This window comes from Lonchura striata, chromosome 3, assembly GCF_050655825.1.
Source record: "Lonchura striata isolate lonStrDom1 chromosome 3, ASM5065582v1, whole genome shotgun sequence".
NCBI lineage: Eukaryota > Metazoa > Chordata > Aves > Passeriformes > Estrildidae > Lonchura > Lonchura striata.
Genome location: NC_140705.1, coordinates 15,078,862 through 15,103,374, shown reverse-complemented (window position 1 = coordinate 15,103,374; position 24,513 = coordinate 15,078,862). Strand labels below are relative to the sequence as shown.

General features: G+C 45.4%; 1 protein-coding gene across 6 annotated transcripts in view; it reads left to right on the top strand.

The window, feature by feature from the left end:
• Positions 1–24,513, top strand: part of HPCAL1 (hippocalcin like 1) — a 180,956-nt gene that overhangs the window by 112,089 nt on the left and 44,354 nt on the right. For 2 of the 6 annotated variants that reach the window (XM_077782427.2, XM_021525417.4), the window contains one exon: positions 20,370–20,416. The gene's annotated coding sequence lies outside the window, so the exon portion shown is untranslated. Of the gene's footprint in view, positions 1–4,421; positions 4,809–5,082; positions 5,452–20,369; positions 20,417–24,513 lie in introns of those variants that run through there. The other 4 variants (XM_021525415.4, XM_021525416.3, XM_021525418.4 and 1 more) reach the window with 4 other exon arrangements.

Below are 24,513 nucleotides of genomic sequence, written 5' to 3'. Positions count from 1 at the left end.
ACTAGGTCTGCCTGTTCAGGTGATGCTGCTTGCTTGTACAGAAGATAAGAACCATGGATGCAGCTGGCATTTCCCAAGTTATGTTTGCTTGGTTAGTCTGATTTGGAAATGCAAAGGAGCACAAAGAGGGGTTAAAGCTCTTAAACAAAGAGAGGGCAAAGGTTCAAGCCCCAGCATCTGGTAACAAAAATAGGAGGTTGTAGAGATGAGCATCTATATATTTATCACTGGAATTCAAAATTTATCAAAGCAAATGGTTCTGATAAAAATTTTTCCTTCTTATTTCCCCAAGCACCTGCCAACTAGCTTGGTTTTATCACAGATAAATAGCACTGGTTTATGTCCCCATTACTGTTCTCATTTGAATTTCTTTAAAGTGATCCCTCATTAAGGGATTTCCAAAAACAAGATTAAAAAAAAAAATTGCCTTTTATTTTGAAACGCTGCTTTCTTCTTCATCAAAAATACATTGTGAGGAAGCTCAGTGTTGTAGGGGGTCTCAGGCCTGCTCCTCCAACCTCTCCTGCAAGCTTGTTCTTCAAATGGCCCAGCCAGGCAGGAGCTCCTTCCCAGGCAAAGTTGCTGACCAGAAGCTTCCCTTGGGGAAGTGCCATGCGCTTCCAGGACTGCAGTATGGGGTGACCAGGATGACCACGTCCCAGCTCAAAGTCAGAAGACATGCTTTTGGCTGTCACCGTTTGCAGAGGAGGCAAGCTCTGGCTCTTCTGGGAGAGGAGGATCAGAGCCAGCCTGACCCACAACAATCTCCCTTGCCAGACGCCTGCCCGTGTCTGAAGCAATTGGTCACCTTCAAGGACACCACCAGTGCTTCCCATCCCAACAATCATGACAGATATCAGAAGACCAACGGGAAAAGAGGATCTCAATCCTTTAATCCTTGCCAGCATTTTCTTTCTTTGCTTTTTGGTGCTGGGCTGGCCAGGTCAAGTCGATAAACTGCTCAAAAAAGGTAAATACCACTTTAATCTCTTCCTCCAGTTAATCATGGCAAACCACAGGAAGGCAGATAGTAATTCAAGATTAGCAATAGCCTTATGAAGCTCACATTATAACCAAAGAAATTTAAAAAGCCACACATCTCAAATGCCTTAGTTTCCATCTAATCCTTTGATAATTAAACCCCAGACAGAAAAAACAAAATTCACACATTATCTTCAAATCCCATCATTCCATAGTTGGAATGATGCAAATGAATCAAATTTAATCCCTCTTTGTTTCTCACTCCTGACTGTGGAATCAGAATGAAAAACAGAAAGAAAAATCAAACAAAAGGTGAGATGCCAAAGCAGTTGTAGATTTAAGTTTGTGAAAGTCCATGCTGGGTCATCATGGGATTATTACAGATAGGTTTAACAAACATATCCCACAAAAGAAGAACTTTGAACAAGCCAAATATACCCAGTGGGACCAATTTTGCAAATGTTTTCACAGAATCAGAAAATCATTTAGGTTGGAAAAGATCTCTAAGATCATCAGGTCCAACAATTAACCCAACAGGTCCACCATTAAACCATGTCCCAAAGTGCTACATCTACATGTCTTTTAGATACCTCCAGGAATGATGACTATACCACTCCACCCAGGGCAGCCCATTCCAATGCTTGACAATGCTTGACAATGCTTTCTATAAATAAACTTTTCCTAACATCAAATCTAAACCTTCCCTAGAGGCTGTTTCCTCTTACTCTACCACTTACTATCCTGAAGAAGAGATTGACACCCACCTAGCAACAACCTCCTTTCAGGTAGTTGCAGGAAGTGATAAGGTCCCCCATGAACCTCCTTTTCTCCAGTCTAAACACTCCAATTCCCTCAGCTGCTCCTCATAACACATGTTTTCTGGATCCTTCACGAGCTCCATTACTCTTCTGGGAGGGGAGAAGCAGCTCTCACAAACTCATTGCAGGAATGAATCTGCAGCCTCTTTTCATCTCAGATTGTTTGTGAGCAGTTGTCAGCTTTCTATGGCCATTTTTCTTCATTTCCCCAGGGATTTCTGTAACTCAGGAACTGATCTTTAGCAAGCATTACGACTCTAAATCATTTGACATCTTGGTGGTAATTCTCTGGTTGGCTCTCTGTCTGGGTTGAACCATCTTACATGCTGGAAAGCTGTGATTCTTGAAGAAAGAAGCTGGGCATAAATGATAGCAATATCTCATTTGGATCTTGTTGTATGTTCCTCAATAGCTGTTGAATGCAGAATTATTTTCAGTGTTTATGCAATTTCTTGTGGGATAATACACAGAACATTAGAGGGTTTGAAGAGAGCAGCAGCCACAGGCACTTCTTAAGCAAGTACCCACTGACCATGGAATGTCCCTGAGCCTCCCAACACAGGCAGCTCTTGACAGACACATCCAGAGCTGCGCTGAGCCGGGCGCAGAGCAGCACAAAGACCCATCTGAGGATCACCCCATACAGAACACAGTACTCAACAGCTGCCAATCCCTGTTGAACCTGGGCAGCCTGGAGAAGAGCCACAGAATTGGCTGCAGGTCTCATCTCAAAACCTGTCCCCCACAGGTCACAGGGCAGTGCCACACAGAGGGAAACCTGCTGCGGTGACAACCACGTTAATTATGAAAGCGGGGTTGAGCACCATAAACTGTTTTCTTTCCCCAGACTTGAGCCCTGAGGGGTATAAATCTTGGAGGAGGCCTCAAGTAGGCACTTGTGCTGTTGCCACCTATTCCTGGGTGGAGTGGTGTCGTCACCCGTGCCACCGCCCTCGCTGGCAGAGCAGCTGGAGAGGCAGGGCAGGAGCCACAGCCCCATCCTTGGGTCCAGCCGTGCTTACGTCAGCAATGCTGGCACAGGAAAGGGTTTTCTGGGAAATCAAGGGGATTACTCACATATCTCCTGTGAGGAGAATCCAGCTTCAAGCAGGTGAAGCTGGCAGCGCTGCTGGTTAGATAGTTTTCCATTGTATGTTCCTGATTGAGTTGCTTCTAGTTTAAACTGTTCAGGTGCTTTAGTTTCCAAGTTTGTTCTTTTCCTTGGCTGACATTTTCAGTATTTTCTTTTTAAACTGGCAGGATGGTTCAAGCATTTTTGAAGGGCCTTGGAGAAAATGGTTATTGTTAAGTAACATTTTAATCTCTGTCACATTTTCTGTTCTTTGCATCTATGTATCCACTTTCAAAGTATTCCAGCTTGGGAGTACATGTGAAAGATTTGATTTCTTTGTGTAGTTTTGGTTGGTTAGTTTTTTTATTTTTCCCTGTCCCTATGAAAATCTATTGGACTTAATGCAGAGATAAGCTTTGAAAAACTGCCTTGATGGTTTTGAAATTTTTCTGTTTGTTTCCCCCCCCCCCCCCCTCCATTTTGTCGCTTAGATCTTTTACTATCTTTTTTCCTGGTGTGGCCTTGATTCAGCTCTATTCAGTTCTTATCTCAACACAGCACTGAAGGTGCTCGTGGAGAATCCTACAAGGGGAGGCAGAGTGAAAGCTACCGATAAGGCACAGTGACAACTACATTAAATTCTCTATATATTTTTGACTGGAAAATATGCTGGGCAGGAGCTGGGAGAGGGCAGGTGGGGAGGAATACCCTAACAGGAAAATTCACTTCGTGCTACATGCCGTATTTCTGAGCAATGCTTCCAATCACCTCCCTCAGGAAGCAGATTAGCATAAATCCCTAAATCCCCTCCATTTTGTGATGGGGTACGGGGAAAGGCTCTGCAACTTCATGTCTTGCACAGAACGCTGAGCGAAGGGTGGGCGTCCGTCTCTAGCGAGAGGGATGGCACCCGTCCCGTCCCAGCCGACGGCACCAAGTTCACCTGTGCCGCTCTCCACACTGCTCGGGGCCCTGCCGAAACGGGATGGGGGCACTGTTGTGGCAGGGAGCTCGTCCCATTGCCCGTTCAGAGGGAACCGTGGGGTCCGTGCGCTGGGAGGCGGCTGCGCTCGCTTCCAGCAGCCGCTCCAAGCGGCTGCTGCTGCCGCCGTCCTCCCTCCGTCCCCGCGCTGGGCACCTTCAGCCGCTCTGCGGGATTCGTGCGGAGCCGGGGGCGAGCTGGGGCCGCGGGAGACGTCCCTGTCCGGCGTTCCCTTATTTGTTTTCGGGGTAAAAACCACAAAAAAAGGGGAAAAAAATAAAAGAAAGAAAGAAAATAAGGTGTGTGTGTGTTGGGAGGTGTTTTAAAACCCTCCAACATAAAAAATGAGAACTTTTCCCGCCCCGCTCCCCTGCCCGCGGTGTCGGAGGAGCCGGCAGCGAGCGCCAGCGGGGCGGGGGCAGCTCCCCGCGGGCGCGCAGCCCCGCGGAGCCGCCTCTCCGCGCTGTACCCCGGCCCCGCACTTCCTGCCCGCGGCGGCGGCCCCGGCGGGGCCGGGCAGGGCGATACCAAGTGTCCGGCGGGCGGGAGCGGCGGCGGCGGGCGGCCCCTGCGCGGGGCTCGGCGCTGCGCACGCCGCGGGGCGGCCGCGGAGCGGCGGTGCGGTGCGCTCCGCCCCCCGGCGCGCCCGCTGCCCCGCCGGGGAAGTTGCGCTCTGTCCCTCGCTCTCCCTGGTCCCTCGGCGACGGCTCCTTCCTCCCCCTCCCTCCCTCCAATGCGCCTCCCGCTCATTTCCTCTTTTCCTCCCCGCTCGCCGCCGCTCCGCAGGCGCGCGGCTCGCCCGGGCGCCGCCGCGGAGTTGTAGCTCCCAGGAAGCCGCCGCGCCCCCGCGCAGCCGCCGCCGCCGCTTCCAGGCCGCCCCGGGACCCCGCTCCGCCAGCCGGGTAAGACACCGGCGCTGCTTCGCCGCTGCCCGCGGAGCCGCGCGGAAAATTCGGTAGGGCTGCGGGAGGTCTGCGCGCTCTCTCCTGCCGCGGCGACTGTCGGAGAGCGAAGCTGGAGGGAAGGGAGAGATTCCTGGCTTTTGGCGGGGGTATTTTCGGGAGAGAGGGCTCAAAACGTCCTGTCTGAATCGTGGGCGCGGTGCGCTCCGCGCATCTCGTACATCCCCGCGGGGCGCGGAGCGGGGCGGCTGCTCCCTTCGCCGCCGGGAGATGCGGAGCGGATCCGGGCGCCCTCTTCGCGTCCGGGGGATGCGAGCGGATCCCTCCTCTACCGCCGCGGGGCTGCGGTGCCAGCGCTCGCCTCGCCCCGAGCGGAGGGAATTGCCAGCGTTTCCCCTGCCCTCAGAAAACCCCGAGCCGGGTGTATCTGTGTCCTTGTACGTCTGTGGGTGTACGGATATCTCTACATCTGTGTGTGCGTATCCCCGGGCAGCCCGCGTGTGTGTTCGGCTGTGTGTGAGCCTCCCCGATGGTGAGGGGCGTTTCGCAGCTCTGGTTTATGGTGGTTAATGGTTTACCCGGAGAAGTTCCCGACGCATGAATGTTGCAGGGCCCTTTGGGTGAACTCCTACAGACCCGGACTTCCTATTGCCAGCCTTCCCAATCGGCCTTTAAAAGTGCTGGCTTTTGCCTCTGGTGAGTTCGCTTTTTTGTCTGTCTCCTCGCCTGGGAGATGTCTGGGGCTGTCCTGGAGGCCAAATGGCTGCGGCCAAGGTCACCCCAGTTCCCTGGAAGCCGGGCAAGGGGGGACACCCTACTCCTGTGAGGCTGTGGTAGCAAAGGCATCTGCCAGCTGTGGTTTGCATCAGGCTGCTGGGGGACCTGCTGGAGCACATGGCTCCAGCATACACTAGCTGCCGAAGTAGGGAAAATTGCAAGAAATAAGAAATAAAACAAGGCGAGTGTGTTTACAAGAAAGTTTCTATGTAAATAAGTTCCTGCTTGGTTTGGGAAAAGGTCATCTGATGCATCGTCAGGAACGAAAGGTTTGCTGAGAAAAACAGCTGGTTGCTCAGTAGGTCTGTGTCTCCTGCTCATAGCTGGGTGATTTATACCTACGTGACAAAATCCGGAGCTTTTTCACAGGAATACTTGTAGTCAAGCCCTGTAGATGAGCATCATTCTGTAATCCCATTCACAAGTAAAAATCTGGTAGAAAGATCAAATTTTTCTCTGTGGGAAGAAGAAAGGAGGAAACAATCACTCCCTCCCCAAAATATTTTCCGTTTTTCCTAATGGGAGCCATTTGTCGTAATTTCAGGTTCAAAAGCTTCTCTTGCCTGAGATGAAATTTGAGCAAAGACTGGGAGACTATTTCAGCAGCCACTGATATCATGCTGTCAATCCTGGGGTCCACCAGCATTGCTGGCTACTTCTGGCCAGGGAGCAGAGCCTGGAGGAGCCTCAGCATTTGTTTTAGGGCCGAATATCTACCTCACTCCTCAAGTATCTATCCTCAACTCTTCTCAGGTGCTTGGATTGGGAACCCTTTGATTCAGGTGAATGGATCTTAGAGCTGAGTGTGTTTGCTTTCATGTAGTGTGTGGGGCTTGGGGAAGAAGGCAGATCATCTCACATTTTCCTTAGGTTTGGTGAGGAAGCAATGGCCAGCCAGCAGGACACGCATCACCTTGTCCTCACCCCTATTCTCTGTATTTCTTTGTTTCATGCCTTTCTCTGTGTAGAGGTGGAAGTGTAGGAAACTGAGAGGAAAAAATGGGTGCCACTACAGAGTGGCTGTTGCAACACTGTCAGGAGCTCTGCTGAGGAGTCAGCTCTGCTGGCAAAACAAGTGCTTTTGTTGGCATAGCTTAGTCTGTTCAGGGAATTGCTACAGTGCTGGAGTGGGGTTTGCTCTTGCAGCTGGCTGCTTGCACCGGCAGGAACTTGTGTAGACAAACCTTTCTAGCTCTCAGATGAGGCTGCCACTCTGTTGGTAGAGCCAAATGCTTTGCTCGCTGCATGTTGCAGCTGGCACTGTGGTGCCCCCATTCTACCACCCGAGTTCATGGGCATGGAAGTAACATGGGGAGATGGGGATAGAGATTAATTTGTAGCCTAAGCAACATTAAACTTGGATTATGACTCCACAAAAAAAAAAATATAAATCTTGTAATCTGGGTTTAGAAATGTTGCAATTAAAAATCCACATGAAACATGGTTTGTTTTTTTGGTTTGTTTTTTTTTTTTTTTTTACAAGCAAGGTAACATTCTTCTGAGTGTTGATTGCTTTGACATGGGGAAGACAAGAATGGTGGTAGAACAAGGGGGCAGTGTGGATTAAAATTCTATATCATTGGGTTTCTTACTTCCTTTTAGTGACGTTAAACTGTAAGCAATGATGTTGCACTGTTTGCACATGCAAAATGCACTGATACTCATGGGAGGAGGATCTCACACTTTTCCAAAGAACTGCTGGAATTTCCTTCAAGCATGACTTTTAGGTCAGATTCAGGAAAAAATGAAATGTGTTTTCCAGTTACCGGAAGAAATACAGACTCTTCTTTTTAAATATGTTTTCTGTCATTTTCCTAGGCTTTTTTATATGTGGAAACAGTTTCTTTGTTCATTATCTGTCTTAGGAAATTGTTTGCGTCCAGCATCTGCATCTTCATTGAGCTTAATTTGGATACAAGTTAAATTTCTTTTGGCAAGAGGTTTATCTTAAATTGTGTTGACTGTGTTACTCTATTGTGTGTGATCCTACCCATGGATAATGAAAAGATTTGCTTTTGCAAATCTTAGTTTATCAAAGTTTAGCTTTAATGAACAGAACTTGTTTTCAATCAGTGCCTAAAATTTCCATTGTTCCAATAATCCTCAACCAGACGGAGAGTATAAGAAATGCAAACAGTTATCTTCACGACATGAGTCTTTTGCTGTATAAACGGTTCCACAAATTGGGTTTTTTTTGCTAACCTGCTAATTAACCCCTTCATTTCTGCATTTCTCAACTTACCCAGATAGATATCCACTTCATGTTGTCATGCTCTGCAAGCAGAATAATTGTGAATCCTTGAACAGTGAGAGCAAATACTCCATGAGGAGTTCCTTACTTTACTTCTCAGAGTCTTTCAGTGCATAGAAGAGAATTTTCATCTGACTCTCCTGGAAATGTGGCCTTTCTGGAAGTCTGGTATTGCTTAATGACTGGGAGACCCACAGGGTCCACCGCAGGATGTATTATGCGTTCTCCTACTCTGATTGTGCTGGAATTAGAAGGCAGGAGCTGGAGGGGGGAAGGGCAGATCCGTCTTGTAATCTAAGAAATATTGCAGTTCTTCTGGATTGCACTGCATGAAAGATGCCTTTATTATTATTATTAAGAAATGCTGCTTATCATTTGCACAGTAGGTTTGTAGATACCTGTGAGTAACTAGTATGAAAGAAATGCTACTTAGGTTGTTTCGGTGTTTCTTGTCCTGCAGGTGTGTATCTTTTTAAAATCAAAAAGAATAGCAAGTAGTTTAAGGAATTCTCTCTGGTGATCACTATTACTTGAGATACTTGGAAACCCATGCCAAGCAGCATTCTGTTCAAAAGATGCTAGCTACAACCTGGCCAGCCTTTTTCTTCCCTTGTGGGTGATGTATTTCCCAGTGATTGAGCTGCCTGTCTGAAGGGGCATAGTCCACTTGAAAAAGTAGTGAGAAAACTTAGACATAGCTGTAGTTGCATACACTTCAGGCATCAGCCTTTGAGACCTTCTGCCAGTTTTTTTGGTGACTCCTTCAAATATGTTCTAACCTTTTTTCCTTTTTCTGCCCTCTGTTTTTAAAGGAAATCAACCTGCCTGATGGGGAAGAGTGCAGCTGCATAATTGCATGTTTAACAGCTGGGGGGAAAAAAAGCATGCTTGCTAGTATTTCAGTTGCTGTAATCTTAATGCATTCAGAAGGGTGTTTAAGATGATGGCTTCCCTTTAAATATCCACTTGGGTTGGAAAATACTGGATTGGTGACAGAGACTTCAAGGTTGGAAGGCATGGCTTGCACCTACAGAGATACTTGCTGAAAAACAGGCGTACTAAGATCCTGATATGTTTGCCAAGAGCAACAGCTAAACTTGGGCAGCTGGTTTAGCAATTAAATCATGTTTTTGTTTTGGACAATGGGTTTATCATAATGAATTAGCCGGTGGACAAGTCAGAGTGGCAAAGGGGTTTGTTTTTGATTCCCCAACCATGCAGCATACCTGCTTCGGGCACGTACTTCCCAGCAATGGAAGTGCAAGAAGCATTTCACACAAATTGTCTGGGAGTGAGAGCATGTACACTTGTGTGTCCCTTGTGTGTAAACTCCAGATTCTTGTAGTCTTTTGAAAATAAAAATGTGATGGATGGTATAGCTTGGGCATGGAATAAGGAAATACATGGTGCCTTGCGCTTAGAAGTTGGCGTGTGGCTCATGCAAAGTCATTTTAGAATAGTCGGGGGCGGCGGTGGGAGGAGGGAGGAAAAGAAATGCCTTGAGGGGGCTGGGAGCAGCGCGTGGGCGCGCTGCAAGCCGTCCTCGCCAGCCTTCCACGCTTCTCATTCACCTCTGCTCCGCACAGCCTGGCCTCGCTGTGCAGAAAGGAGCTTTTCCTTGCTCGGAGGTAGCAGGAATTTTTTTTCAGGTTCCTTTTTTTCTTTCAAAAGGGCATTATGCGCAGGATGCTCTGTTCTTGGCAGCTTGCCCACTGTGTGAGGGGAGAAAGCTCTTTGGTCTGGTCACAATGCAGATAGTCACTGTCAAAGCATATGCAGGGTATCCTTTCCTTTTTCTCTTAAATAAAGCTTTTTTTTTTTTTTAATTTAGCAGGCAAATTTTGTTTCACCAAATAAATCACTTTCTCTTTCTTAAAACTTATCTGAGGGAAATTTCTTTGTAGGGCAGTTTGGGGTTGCTGCATGAAAGCTGCCTAGTGTGTGAGAGGAGAGTGGGAGTTCCATGGAAAGATGTTGTGGGTGCATAACCATTAGCACCAACTTTGGTTATGAAACGTGTGTTCAAAAATTAAAAAGCAACCGAACTTCACAGTGCTTAGGAAAGGGCCTAGAAGCAACACCTGTTCAGTATGTTAGAAGATGCTTGAAAACCCAGTATGTCCCTTGCCAGAGCTGAAGGGAAGGCAGCAGCTTGAAGCCTAGGCTTGGGAGCAGGGGCCTGGCAGGAGCTGCCTGGCCAGTGGGTGTCACAGGCCTTTCATCATCTGCAGAGTGATCAAAGGGCTGTCCTGGAACAAGCTGGGGCGTCTGCTTTTCCTTCTAGTTTCTATCCAATTCAAGGTTCTTTTTCAACAGTCAGTATCCCTGTGTGGCACCACCGTGGTGTCCATCCTCCTACAGCTCTTGTACTGAGAGAGCTGGAGTCACTGTACAGGGGCAGGGGGAAAGAAAGTGGGATCAGTATAAAGCCCTCCATGGTTAGTCACCACGATTTTTGCTGCGCTGAGTTTTATTGCTCTTGAGCTCATGTATGTCAGCTTTGTTTCTGGAAGGCTTTCCAGAAAATGGGTGCTCCTGTGTGTCAGAGTTTATTAAAGGAGGCACTTATGCCAAATAAAACATGGGTTGAAAACAAGATATTTGACAATTGCAGAATCACATGTGTTTCTGAAAGTCAGAACCACTTAAACGGGAATGAGCACATGCTTGTATCCCGCCTCTCTGGTGGCTTTGTGCAGTGAACCCTGGATGGTTGCATCCAGGTGGAGGATGGCAGACCAAGACCACCCCTGATGTAAGAAGCCAAATTTCCCCAAATACCATGGCAAATTATTTCCCTTGGCTTAGGCTTGATATGAAACAAATGGGCTGAAATCAGTTGTGGAAGACCTTTTCATTTCAGGTGGTTCCTCTGCTTGTCAGCTGGGGATGGTTCACTGGGTGCTGCACCCTCAGTGATGTCTGAAGCCCCTTCTCTGGATGTCTAGAGTCTGGTCACTGCTCATGCCTGTCCTCCCAGGGAACACCATGTGAGCCTGAGGTGCTGTGATCTTCCATGCCAGCCTTGTCCCAGGAGCAGCAGCTCTGCCAAGACCAGTCAGGGTTTCTTCTACGGTTGTCAGAAGATGCATCAAAAGATAATTTTTTAAAATGGAAATTAGATTTCATTCCAGCTGAGGGTAATTGAAGCAGTGGTAATGGTCTGAAAATAAATGAGATTCAGCTCTGTAGACTGCAGCCTCAACTTTCTGTTCTGCTGGTGTCACGCTTCTTAAAATGGCATTCATTCCTAAATCTGGCCCTAAAGCTCTGTTACAAAGAGCTGTGTTTGTCTCAGGAGATAGGAAAAATCACACTTTAATTCATTCTCTAGCCCTTATCTCCTATTTTCTTACGGATTCCCTGAACCTGCAGGCTGAATTTCCCAGCCAGGTTTGTCCCCATGGGAAGCCTTCTGACCTGGTGGGATTTGCAAGGGAGCAAAGAATCCGTCTTGCCCTGTTCAGATGGAACAGCCCTCCAAAGCAGCTTGCAGTTTCAGGCTGAATAATCTGTGACTCCAGCAATGCTTCTTTACCAGTCACAAAGAAGACAGGAATCTTTGCAGGGGAAAATTCCATTGCTGACACCTGCCAAGGTACCACTGGACTGTCCAGAGTGGGGGATGGCTTCAATAGCTGAGCCTGTCACAGGTGGGGATCTCCCTGTCTCTCTTCTAACAAAATGTCTTGCTATACATGGGGTTTGCCAGATCTGGTCTGTTCAGTCACACCAACTGTGATTTCTCTTCTCTCAGGTCTTCTGGTGTTTGACTGTGTCTTTTGTGGCCCCTGCTGGGGGCTGTTGGGCAGGCTTTTTATATGGTGCATGCTGTAGCTTCCCAGAAGTCCTGTCCCTTAAGTAAGGCACACTGTTCTGAACTGATAGCACCAGAAAAAGTTGAATTTACTGAATGTTTGCTTTTATGGGTGTAATTCAGAATGCACAGTTTGGAAATGAAGGTGCACTTGCTGGCCATTTTCAGAGCTTTGATTTGTTGCAGGACACATTCAAGGATGATCTTCCTCAGATTTGGCTGAGCCATCACCTTCTGAGCACCAGGGTCTTTGCAGCCAGGTGTTGGCTATTCCCATTTGTTTTGGGACATTTTGAATTAGCTGTGCTGAGCTTTGTTTTCAGATGTTTGATGCCCACTGCTGGTACTGGTGTCTTCTATGTATCACTAATGGGTTTGATGGCTTTTAATCCTTAGTGGGAAGACACATTTCTAACAAAAATGCTCTGCACTGATTGCTCAGTTTAAGGAAAGTATTGCAAAAACATCTTGGTGGAAGTTTTGATGTCCTTAAGGTGTATGCCTGCAAAAGTCCAGGCTGACTATTGAATATTAATTGCTCCTCTGGGGCTTGTGAAGTGTGCCTTGAGGTGGAGTAGCCTTAGACAGAAAGACTGTGGCACGTGAGTACCACAAGGAGTTTAACGCTGTGCCTGTGGCTTTCCACACCAGCACATTCCTGTGTCGTGCCTGGTGTTCGAAGGCAGCGGGGCCTGAGGAAGATGTGCAGGTGCTGGGGCAGAGCAGTGCCATAGGCTGAGCTACTCAGTGCCAGCCAGCACTGCCTTCTCTGTCTGTGACCGTGGCATCCCTGTGCCAGGTCCTGTGTCTCCACAGCCTGTGGCTGTGTGCTGTGGGGCTTGCAGGGTGCCAGTTTGTCACTGCTTGTCTCCTCTGCACCCCATCTCACCCCACTGCCCACATCTAGCCATAGAGGTGCCAGGCTCCTGCTCGTGATATCAGCCTCCATTTAAAGCCATTTCTTAACTGGCAGCCACAAGTGGGTGAAAGGAGAGGGAAAATTCCCTGACTGGAGTAGCAATGGTGACAGGTCTCAAAGACATCAAGATGGTCACTGTCAGACTTCTCCAGGAGCTTGGGTTCTCACAGGCCGTGGCTCCCACCGAGTAAAAAGATGAGGGAGCTTCCAGCATTGTTACCCTGGTGTCCCTGTGGCTCCTGAGGAGGGGTTTGCCCAGCTGTGTTCCAGAGAGCCCTGCTGCTGGCTGAACCCATCTGCATGCACCCTGGTGTGCTGGGACAGACTGTGCCAAGGGAAATTATGAGCTGCAGGAGGGCTGCCTGTGAGGAAGTGGCAGCCTGTCCTGGCAGAACAGGGAAGACCCCTCAGCTTAGAAAAATCTTTGTCACCTGAGGTTGATATTTTACAGCCTCTGACACTGTGATTGATGTGTGCTGGAAGTTTTGCAGTTAATGTTGATTTTCCAGCTCTCTGGAGGTTAACAAGACACTGGAGTATCTGGTTTTTGCTTCGCATCCAAGGTGGTTTTCCCCTTACAAAGATGAGAGTGTGTAGTTTTTTTTAAATTAATAAATGATTTGCCCAGAAGCACTGGTTTGTGATAAACTTAATTTAAATGCAGCTGCATATTCTGTAGCTGGAGTGTGGTTTTATGTAGCATAAAAGACCCTCAATATGCAGAGAGGATTAAGGTTATGTGAGGCACCTTGGCGCTGGCATAACAGCTTATATCACTATAATTTGGGTTTTGAATTAATTGAGGTTTTATTCAGTCCTTGGAAAGTTTTTGAACTATTTCAACTATTGATCTCTTATGTCCCTCCATCTGGTATCTTAGCTAATATAAATTGCATTTTGCTGTAATAAAAGGCAGTTGACACTAGGTCCTGTGTAGCTGCTTAGCAAATCTTATTTTAGCAGATAACTCCCTTCCCATGACCTTCCTCATTCATTCTATCACTCCCAAATCTTTATTGTGTAACTTGAATGTAATGTTTAGTTTAGAGCATCCTGTGAAGCAGGGAAATGCAACTCAAAAGGAGGCTAAAAAGGGGAAGAGAGAAACTTCCTGGCCAATGAATGTGTAATTGCACAATTTAGTTAATTGTATTGGAAAAAAGTTTAAGAGGAAATAGGATAAATAACTGGCACTGTTCTGTCCCCAGCTGCCTGTACCGTGTTTAGCTGAAGGCTGATTGCTAGTGTGCAAGTCAGACCAGGCAGTATGTGGCATTTGTCAATAGTCTTCTTGGGGAAAAAAAAACCAGCATCTAAACAACTCTTTGATTCAGTAAGGGAAGTCAGGAGGAATGGGAGCCAAAACTGATATATAATGCAGAAATGCAACCTGGAAATTGGGGTTGGGGGAATTTCTTCTGCCTCCACTGAGATGAATCTGTTACAGAGCAGCCCATTATGTGTTTCCTGAAAGGCCTGGTTGGCATTCAGGTTTCTCCTTTGCACAAGCTTCTTTAGGCTTCTGTTGATTTCCCTGCTGTCTCCCTGAATCTGGCAGGGATCACTGCTTGTTATGATAATATCAGTCAGAGATAAGACTCTTGTACAGAAGGCTTCAGGCTGTCAATGGTTTAACTACCAGTTGCAACTGTGTTCAGTAAATAAATCTTTGGGAATTCTCAGAATGGGGGTTTTAGAGGTGTGGAACAACAATTAGTCACTGCAGACCTAAGCTACTAGAGTAGGTCCTACCATTTTGGAATCTGCTCCAAGTGTTTCTGTGCTATAAGGAGAGCTTCAGCAGAACAGATATGCTATGAACATATACAGGGCAGCATAGAGCATTTTCTAAAATCCCACAGGAAAAATCTAAGGCAATAGATGTGGTCATTTGGTAGGATATCTGTGACTTCTGTGAGCCCAACTCTGATGTCTCACAGCTAAGGTGTGATGTTCCTGCTTGGGCAGGAGCGGAAGTCACAGACTTCCAGAGAAAGATGTTGGTCTTTTGCTCACTTGAGAGTTTAATTTAAGCTCCCAGGTGAATATCTTGTGCTCTCAAGGACTTGTTGACTTACCTGATAGACTGATTGCCAAGGGCAACTGAAGGAAAGCAGGGCAGAGATTATACCACTATCCCTGCAACACCCAGCAGACCCACTCTCCTTTGTTTAAACTGGGTTATGGTCTGTTTGTTTTGGGAGGTTTTATTTGTTGGTTTGTTTTGGGTTTTTGGAATTGAATTGTTTTGATTTTTGTTTGGTTTTTTGATGGTACAATATGGGGTAATGGTTCTAAACCAAAGGAAAGTTGCCTTAGACTAGATGTAAGGAACAAGTTTTTTACTGTGGGAGTGGTGAATCACAGACACAGGTTTCTCAGAGAGGTGATTGATGCCCCATCCCTGGGATCATTCATGGTGACATTGGAAGGTGTTCTGAGCAGCCTGATCTAGTTGAAGATGTCCCTGTGCATTGCAGGGTTGTTGGGCTGTATCACCTTTAAAGGTGCGTTCTAAGCCAAACAATTCTATGATTCTGCCTCTACAATTCTTTGGGGTTTTTTCCCTGCTTAGGGGTGGACCTGGCTTTGCATTCACTTCACTGCTGCAGGTTATATTCATCAAGCAGTGTCAGGGTGACTTTGTGAACAGATGTAAGTACCAGTGGTACAGCAACAGGCTTCAGGTTGCAAAAACTCATATTAAAAGGTTGTCTAAGTAAATTGCAGAAGGGAAACCCTGGAGGCAGAGAGCTGGCAGGAGTTGGACACCCTGCTAAAAATGCAGGCTGCTTTACAGCATGTGAAATCAAAGCAGCCTGGGAGCCTGTTGAAGCTGTTCAGTCAATAGGTGTAGAAGGTGTTCCAAATAAGCAATCCATGGCCTCGAAGAATGTTTTGAACGTCTCCCTGTTGCTGTTTCCTGATACTGTCAGTGCTTGGTGTTGCCTCCATGCTCTGGTATTATTACTATTATTGTAGTTACTGAGGGTGTTGCAAGCACACTGCTTGGGTGAAATGGTAATGGGAGAGGTGCCACTACAGAAATCTGAGGCAGAAAAAGGAGGGCAGCAGTTTATGCACAGCATCAATCTTGCTCAGCAGTACCAGCCTCTCTGGTGATGCACAGTCCGAGGTGTTTCTGCACTGCAGCCACAGCAGGCTGAACAGAGAAGAACACTTGAATTAGCTTTTACATTAGCCAGTGTCTAATTCCCTAACTGTAGCATCCTGGAGGTCAGGAAGGGCTGGAATACCTGCCCAGCAGCCTGTGCTGGGCTGCAATGGCATCTGGGCTCTCTTGAGTCAGGTTTGCAGCGCTCTTGGGTAGTGACTGTCCTTTGGTGGCCTGAGTGAACTGACCAACAGCTCTGCTGGAATGTATGGGCCTAGAGGCCTCTGCTTCTGCCAGGGAATTAATTTCCTGGCATCGGGGGTTGAATCCTGCCGAGGTGGGCTCCAGGCATGGTGGCTTATGGGCCTGGTGTGAAAGATGGGGAGGAGAAGGGGGTGAGACGTGAGTGGGAAGAGACTGTGCATTAGAGGAAGGGGTTGATGGACATACTCCAGAGCTGCTGGTCAGCCAGGAAAAGTGTTGGCATGGCTGTATGTGCTGTCTGGATGCATCCAGAAGCATGTGCAGAAAATCACCAAAGCTGAGGTGCAATAGTGAGAGACCAGTGAGCCAGCTGGGGGAGACTGGAGGAAAGTTAGAGTAGAATAGAACAGTTCAGTTGTAAGGATCCTACAATGGTCATTGTTCTTGAATGTCCATGGAGTATTGCTACCCACATGTGAAGGGAACTGCAAAACTGTGTCCTACAAGCCTTCATCAGTTTGCATTTGCAAGAAAAAGATAAAAAAACCCACCCCAAATTTATAAAATAGCAGGGTCTGCTTGAAAAAGAAATCACAAATAAGGGAGTGCAGAGACTTAATGTAGTCCTGGCAGTATCTCCACTGCTGCATGCAGCGTTTGCAGGCAGGTCACGCCATCCACAAACATGGCAATGTTAATAACAGTATTGATTTGTCTTAATACAGCTATGAAAGCTGAACCTTGGAGGTGTGGGAGGGTTTTATTGGTAATTGGCATCAAGATTGATGAAGGATAGTATCACCCAAAGGGGAGCAAATGGAGACTAGAACAGGGCAGGGTGAAATACTACAATATAGGAAGAAAAGTGACCACAGCACTTGAGGCTTCTCCATTCAGTAGAAAGAAATCTGCTTAAAATGTAATACCTATGACTCAAAGTAAAGGAATGGGGTTAAAATCACTTTGAAAAACAAGACAAAAGAAAAGTAAATGTGTCTGCAGTGCCTTTGGTACAAGCCAAGGCCTGTCCAAGGATTCTGCAGGACATGGTGGAGCTGCAATGCCTGTGGGGCAGGCAGGGGTGGGTGATATCTGACCCCTCCGAGGGAGTTTTACCCCTGTCAGATCAAAATGTGTTCTGAAAAAATAATGTGTCACCTTGGTTTCTCAAGCCTCTCAATTAAGCTCTTTTTGTAAGGAGAATCTTTTCACATGATTATTTGGAGCAGTCTTCTTCTTAAGCTTTTTGCTAGCAGCTCTGAAAATAGTAGACTGATGCACTCGCCTCTTCCTGCCCAGCTTCCAAAAGTTTCTGACATCTCTTCCTTTAATTCTGCTTTGTAATTGAATTTCTGCCATGAGTTTATTCTGCTAATTCATTTATAGCATACTTTTAATTGTCAGTGAATTTGAATACTGTGTGGACTGTAAACATAGAAATTAATGTGTGCTATCCAATTACCCTCTACTCCTGCAAGTTGGAACAAAGGTTTTATATGATTTCAGACATCCCTGAAAGTCTTTTAGAATGCCAAAATCCAGCATCTGGACTGTGAAATTCCATTCACTTTGAGCATATAAATATGGCCAAATAATATTGCACTATTTGGTTTGTTGGATGGAGAAAGTACAACAATTTTGTAGCAGCAACACAGAAGAGAAATTAAAAGAGTTTGTGGATTGAGTTTCCTATTTTGCCATGGACCAAATTCAGTCCTTATCTTGTTTTTCCATTGGTGTTCATTTGTTTTGCAGCTTAAAGAAATAACATCCATCACTCTGTAAGATAAGGATACGAAGTTTTTATCATAAAAAGATGTTGAATCTAAAATGATTTGCTTAAATGTTTTTGTTGTTGCCAGGCTGCAGCATTTATGAGTACCTGCCCAGGGATCTCAAGAGTAACAGAAAGTTTTATGGTAACAGAAAATATATTGGAATTTACTTCCTGGGAGCAGAAGACTGGTGCAATTAAAACCTGCACTGATGAGGGAAGCTACCAGGATAAAATAAGAACACAGTCATTTAGGGGGCACACACTTAAGGGGTTTTCTCTTTGCCATTATTTTTCCTTCTAGGCTCTTTGGCCCTTAGGGAAGTTTGTTTGAAACTGCTCCCCAGATGATGGGAAGATGCATGTGGGAAGGTTGGTCTTCAGTACAAGACATTCAACCAGCATCACTCCCCAGTAATCAGGGGAGAGGACACCTTCAGGGGATGACTGGTGACCCCATGTCAGGGCAGGATACCCTAACCTCACCTCTGTGACACTTGTTTTGTTCTTGTGATTTGTAGAAGGAGCTGTATTTCTGCTGGCTGCTTGACTTCTTTTCTTCTTGATGTTTACTTCTGAAAACCTGTGCAGAATTTGTGAGGTTACCATAACAATCAAAAACCAAAATATATAGTACTAATTTTTTTAAAAGGAGGAGATGGAATGGCAGTGCAGACACTCTTACTTTTATTACAGTGTTTTTCTGGAAATTAATAAATTATTTCCAAACTAGTCATCTTCTGGGTGCTGAGTAACAGTCAGCATGGGTTAGTTTGGAACAAACAATGTCAGACATCCTAATTATTCTCTGGAGAAGGCTAACAGGTCCTGTAGATAGAAAAAGAGCAGATTATATGATCTAGTCCAATCCTACTTAAGTTTTTGGTGATGTTTTGATATTCATAGAAAAAAAATAAGGAAAAGAATTTGGTTGAAACTTATGGATAGTGCAAGGTAGGTGTGCTGGTCATGATCCAGACTTAGCTTCTATGTGTGATAAAGCTCAGAGGTAGTGTTGGGTGAGAATTTCCAGAAGTGGACCCTATGGCATGGATTATTGTTACTGATGCATTTGATAAAATGCTGGTTCAGACTCAACAAGCAGCACCAAACTAGGGGATATTACAAGTACTTGGGGGGAAAAAGTTATTTGATTTTCAAGTAGATTTGGACAGAATCAGAAGATGACCTTGGAGGGTCCATCATTCCCACCAAAAGGCTTTAGTGTGGGCTTGCATTTATCTCTGGTGACTGGGTTGGCTGTACAGAATACTCAGGGGTGGCTGAAGGACCTCCACTGAAAAGTGTTGTGGGGTCATGGTGGGTCATACATTGCTTCTGCAGCATCATCCTGACCCAACACCAGCAGACACATGCTTCCATTGGGGGGGACTTTGCGTCCAGTGATGGGATCTCCTGGTGCTTTGGCATTGCTGGAGTAGTAAAGCCTGCATGAAGCACTGCACCTGAGGGAAGATGTAAAAACATGAAAAAGGCCAGTAAGGATCTAAATAACAGGACTCAAGAGGAAAGATGGGAAGGAATAAGGGTGTTTGGTCTGGAGAGAAGGTGTAGGATTGGCACGAGGAGTTTACAGTGTCAGCAAACAGCAGCAGCTTGCTGTAAGGGGAGAAATATGAAACCCTGTGTCTGTAGGGGTAAGGACCAGTGGAAATGAATGTGAGTGGAAAAAAAAAAAGCAGGAACTCCTGCTTGTAGGGATGGTGAAGTGCCAAATGAGACTGTTGGGAGGCTTTGTCTGGATGTCTGTGGCTGGTGTTTGGCATTGGTCAGGAGGGCTGCACGTGTGGGTGCTAGGTGTGGGCTGGAGGCACCTAAACACAGTGGGCTTTTGTTTGCAGAAGTTACAGGGTTACTGGGTTAGACAGGGATCTGGCAGGAAAGAAATTGGTGTATTGGGTTGGAGAAGATGAATTCTTCCCAGCTGAGCTTGGCCTTGGTGGTGGAGGAAAATCATGGTCAGCTCTGTGAGAGGCAGTCAGAGCAAGTCACTTGCTTTCGATTTTCTAATCCACAGATTTTGAGAGATTAGGAATCACAGGAGAAGGTGAACCTTGCTCCTGGTGCTCTTATCTCTGACTCCTTAAAGGCTAATGAACCCTCAGCATTCACAGCTGACAGATGCTTATGGGATGCTAATTATTATATTCTTTTTCCTTGAGAAACATGCTCAGTGAAAAAAAAGTGATTTCTAACCTTTCAGAGCAACACTTAGTGGCTGCAGTAAACTTGGAACTGGCTTTTGTATTTTTTCGCTTATTTTGCTCCAGTTTTTACATCTTGGTGTATTCTGTGGTATAAGCCAAGCAAACCTTCTGAATCTGAACTTGATACTTACTTATTTTGAAAGATGATTTTTTACAAAAAATTATTTAAATTAAGAAGGGTGATTTCAACAGATTATTGAATGTCAGAAGAATTTGCTGTCTGAATTCAAGACAAATCTGTGCATTTTTCAATATAGAAATATTTCATATTTCAGGACAAATAATAAAATGCAAATACAAAACAAAGCTGTTTCCCATTGCAGGGTGAGAACTGGTGCAGGGGTTTTTGCATGTTTGGACTATTTCTGGGTTTTTTCTTGTTGGTGGTGGTGGTTTTTTGTTTGTTTGTTTGTTTTTGTTCTGTTTTGTTTTTAACTTGGGAACAGTAGCTTTTACTGGAGAGGCCAAGATTGTCACTTAGAGAAAAGCTGTAATGTAAACCATGTTTGGTTTGTGTCTTCCCTTCCAGGTAACTGAGTCCTGTGGATTTTCTCTGAAGAGATTCCAAAATAGGTGGTGAGTACTTTGCAGACCCTGCTTCTTTCAAGTCACTCCTTAATTTAGTAATAGTAAAACTAAATGAGAAATAGAAAATACAAGCTTTGTTTTTTGTTCTGCATTGAGTGCAGAAGCTTGCATTTTGCTGAGTTAATGATGTGCTTTAATTTTAAAGCTGGCAGGGCTAATCTTTAAGCAGGGGTTTGTTGTCAAAATGGTAAGATTTGCACTTAATAATAACCTTTGCACTAAAAATAATTTCCTGAGATTGGATATGTGAACTGTTACATTTTAAAAAATACTTGACTTTAGGGAAAATCTGTACAAATTACATTGCATTTTTTACTAAAAGCCTACACATCTCACTGGGGCTGTGTTTTTTGTGTCAGAAAGAAACCTTAGGATTTTTTTCCCCTCTGTTCTGTCCAAGGTGTTAATCTAAAGGAATGCAACTTCCACAGAGTTCCATGCTAATCTCTGCCACATGTGACTGATTTTGTTCTGCCTGCACCCAAGGCACCCATGTATTTCATTTTTATGCACTTCATTAGGTTCTTATTTGTGAGTAAGTGAAACATTAAATCAGTCAAGAGCTGCAGGAGGATGAGACCGCTAAGAACTGCCAACTGGTGCCATTGCAGGTGCAAAATGCTCCTGTCAATCAGTGCAATTTCTTTTCCTCTGCTGGAACTGGTCTTGCCAATGCTGCCAGCTGATACTCTGCTCTGTAACACCCTTTGCTGTTTGTTTTTGTTGTTTCTAGAGAAATACATACTCTATTTCCTTTTTCAATTCTAGTTTTCTTTCCCATGAGATTAACCAAATTATATAATTACCCATTAATTCCTCAGGAAGTTCATTCCTTCGTTGCATTTCCCTAGTGCACAGGATACAAGCTATTAGAGCTCTTGTGTGTTCAGACTGACTAATGAACCATGGCGGAGTGCCCCAAACCTCTAATGGACTTCTCTGCCTTCCAAATCTGTGTATTTCCCATAGATCAGATGCCTTTTGATACACATGGTCCCAGGCTGATTTGAAGTATCCCTACAGTGAAATGTAGTCATCTGCACTGATAATTTCTCAGGGCAGGGGAGGATGATGGAGTTTGGTGTGTTTGTCAACCTAAATATGAGTTCATTGTGCTAGAAAACGGTTACTTTGTACTTATAAGGGGCTTACTTAACACTCCTTAAACGTATATCTTATCAGCTCCCTCTTTCATCAGTAAAAACATCCCTTACTTAGTAAACTGTTTTATCCTTATTTTCTGTATTGAGGCTTATGTTCCTAAAACTTGAGTTTTACTAGCCCAAATCTTTAATCTCATGTGCCTTTCACCAGAACGCTTTTGTATGCAGTGGCTGATGAATCCCTCCTCTTCCCCAGCCCTGGAGCTAGGATGGGATCTGTATTGTAAACCTGCATGGTTTGTATTGCTAATTTCTGCATTGGGACCTGAATATTCAGTGGCTCTTTCTTGAGAGGTTGAAAAATGAAACAAAATTCTTTTTCTGAGGACAGAAAGGAGTATGGGTTGGATGACAGTAATACCATGTGTGCAAAATCCAGGTAATTTTAAACTGTCTCTTTAAATTGTACTTAAAATTGGATTTTCTTGTTTTCTTGTTTCAGGTAACACCTGAACATGGTATGAGTAAAAAACCACTTGTTGATACTCTAGACTGTTTGGTTAATATGTCTTTTTCTTGGATAGTGCTTTGAAAAGTTCCTCTGGTCTTTCCTTGGAGCTTGGGCTCCTGATGCACTTTTGCTAACAGAGATTAGCATTGTTTGGTGACCTGTAAATCACATTTTTTGATGCATCAGTGGTCTGTATTCCTCCTGTTTTCAAGTTCTGGTGTGTCTATGATTTCAGTTTGGGAATTCCTATGATCCATACCAGAAGAAGGTACATCTCCAGATCATAACAGCTCCTGTATGGAGCCTTACAGTGGTCAAGCTGCATCAGTTCATGTTTAACGTGTGGTAAGAGACAGACTTGAAGGCAGACCAGTGCTGAGTCTGATGGGCATGTTCCAAAATGTAACATGTGGCCAGTGGCACATGGATGGCTTCAGAACAAAGTATGAAACTAAAATGTGTATGAGCATGCCTGAAGGTAGCTTGAATTTTACCCCAGCTACACACATCTGGAGGTGAGGGTGCTGGCCATGGAAGGGTGTGGTAAGCAAGGGGGAGTTGACATTTGGATGCTTTCCTGCCGGGATACCACAGGGTCTGATGCAGCAAGCTGCTTACCTGTGTTCTGCCTGTAAGCACATAAGCAGCTCTGGGCAGGGAAGACCAGGGAGCCAGACACATGATGGGACATGCACCCATCAAGGCCACCCTGGACACTTGAATGGGCAGCTGGGTCAGCATGCCTTGGCATGTTTCAGGGTGCTGCTGGGGTGGCTGTGCTGGGAGGTTGGAGCTGGGATGTGGTCAGGAGGGCTGCCTCTGTCCCAGGTGCGCTGCATAGGGGCCATGGTGGTGGCATTGCTGTAACCTCTGTGCTGTTCTGGAGGAGCACATGAGCACCTGTGACCCGTGGCCAGGGAAGACAGAGGATGGGACATGCGATGGTGTGAACATCATTTCAGAAACTGCCTGCTGCTTACATGGACATGGGGCTCTGAGTCTGGAATAGGGCTCCCTGCTTCTCTGGTCCAAAGCTGGAGTGTTTGATGCATGAAAGTGAAACTTTTTACAGCCAGACTGACGGATCCATCCTACCTAACTGGCTTTGAGAAACATTATATTTTTAAACTGAAAGCTGAGTTAAAACCTCTGCAGCCTTTGTGTTTGTGGGAAGAAGGGTCCCCTTGAATGGGAGGTTGCAAGAAGTACTGGAGGGTTGAGTTTCTGAACATATCTCAGGATCACCTGTGGCAAGACATGGAAATCAGGGAATGTTCTTGCCATTGCTGATGGGAAATGTGTTGGAAATATGCTGTATGTTCTGTGCACAGAGCAAGGCCATGGGCATGTCCCCATGACCTGGCTCTGGTCATCACTAGGATGTCCCCACTCACCAAAATCTCCTCATCCTTGAGTCCTGGTGCCTTTCAGCTTGACTCTGCCTCTATTGCCCTTGTCAGCATTTCTCTGCCTTCTCTAAGCCTACCTGTATCCCCATATCCAGGGTCCCATGGGATCACCCTTCCTGTGAGCATTCAGGCTCTGCAGGAATCAAAAAACCCAGCAGCGGTGCCAGGCTGAGGAACAGGGCAGAGAAGGAGAAGGGAGCAGGCAAGATAAGTAGGAATTTGAGGCTGTTGTCTCCTTCCCTTGGGCATCATCTGCACTACAGCCTTGAAAATCTGCCTTGTTTCAGAACTCAAACTCAAGTCCTCTTGGGGAAAGGAAGACCTTTCAGTTGTGTTAACTTTTCCTTTTACCTTTCCCTACTCTCTGGAGAGGGCTGTGAGTGCCACATGTCTGCCATACATATATCTATACTGTGGGTACAGGGAGGGGAGATGGAAGTGCAATTAACTAGAAAATGTCTCTTAAAAAAGAACAAACGAAGAGCACAATAGCAAATGAAGTACCTTTTGTGAGTAGCTTATGTAACAAAGTAATTGAATATACTTTGTTACAATTTTAAACCAATTAATTATGGTTTAAAGTGTCTTTGATCAAACCTTCCAATTTTTTCCTTAACCATCTTTAAAAATTGCTCTTTGAATTTTCAGCTTTTACATTCTTATAAATAGGTTTTACTGATGTCTCCTCTCTGTAGACCTTTCTATGTTGCACTGCACATTTACTTTCCGTATTCACTGTTTGCTCATTCAAGGATGTTAAGAAAAAAAGCCCAGAATGACTGTGCAACACTACTGTTCAGCTGTGTTTGTTTTTATGAATGAATCTCCTGTGTGAGTGCTCACAGGCTTTGGGATTGCTCACTTTTCAAAAACTTTTAAAATTCAAACATTTTCCTTTATTCTTTACTGTGATGGGGAAAAACTAAAGCAGACTTTCCTTTTAAAAAAGTAAACTGTTAGCTGAGATTTCCAAGCTGGAAGATAGTGGGGCTCTGCAATTGCCTGTTTTCCCCACTGTGTGCTGTGCTCCCCCAAACATCACCTCCCTTCTCCATTTTGTAG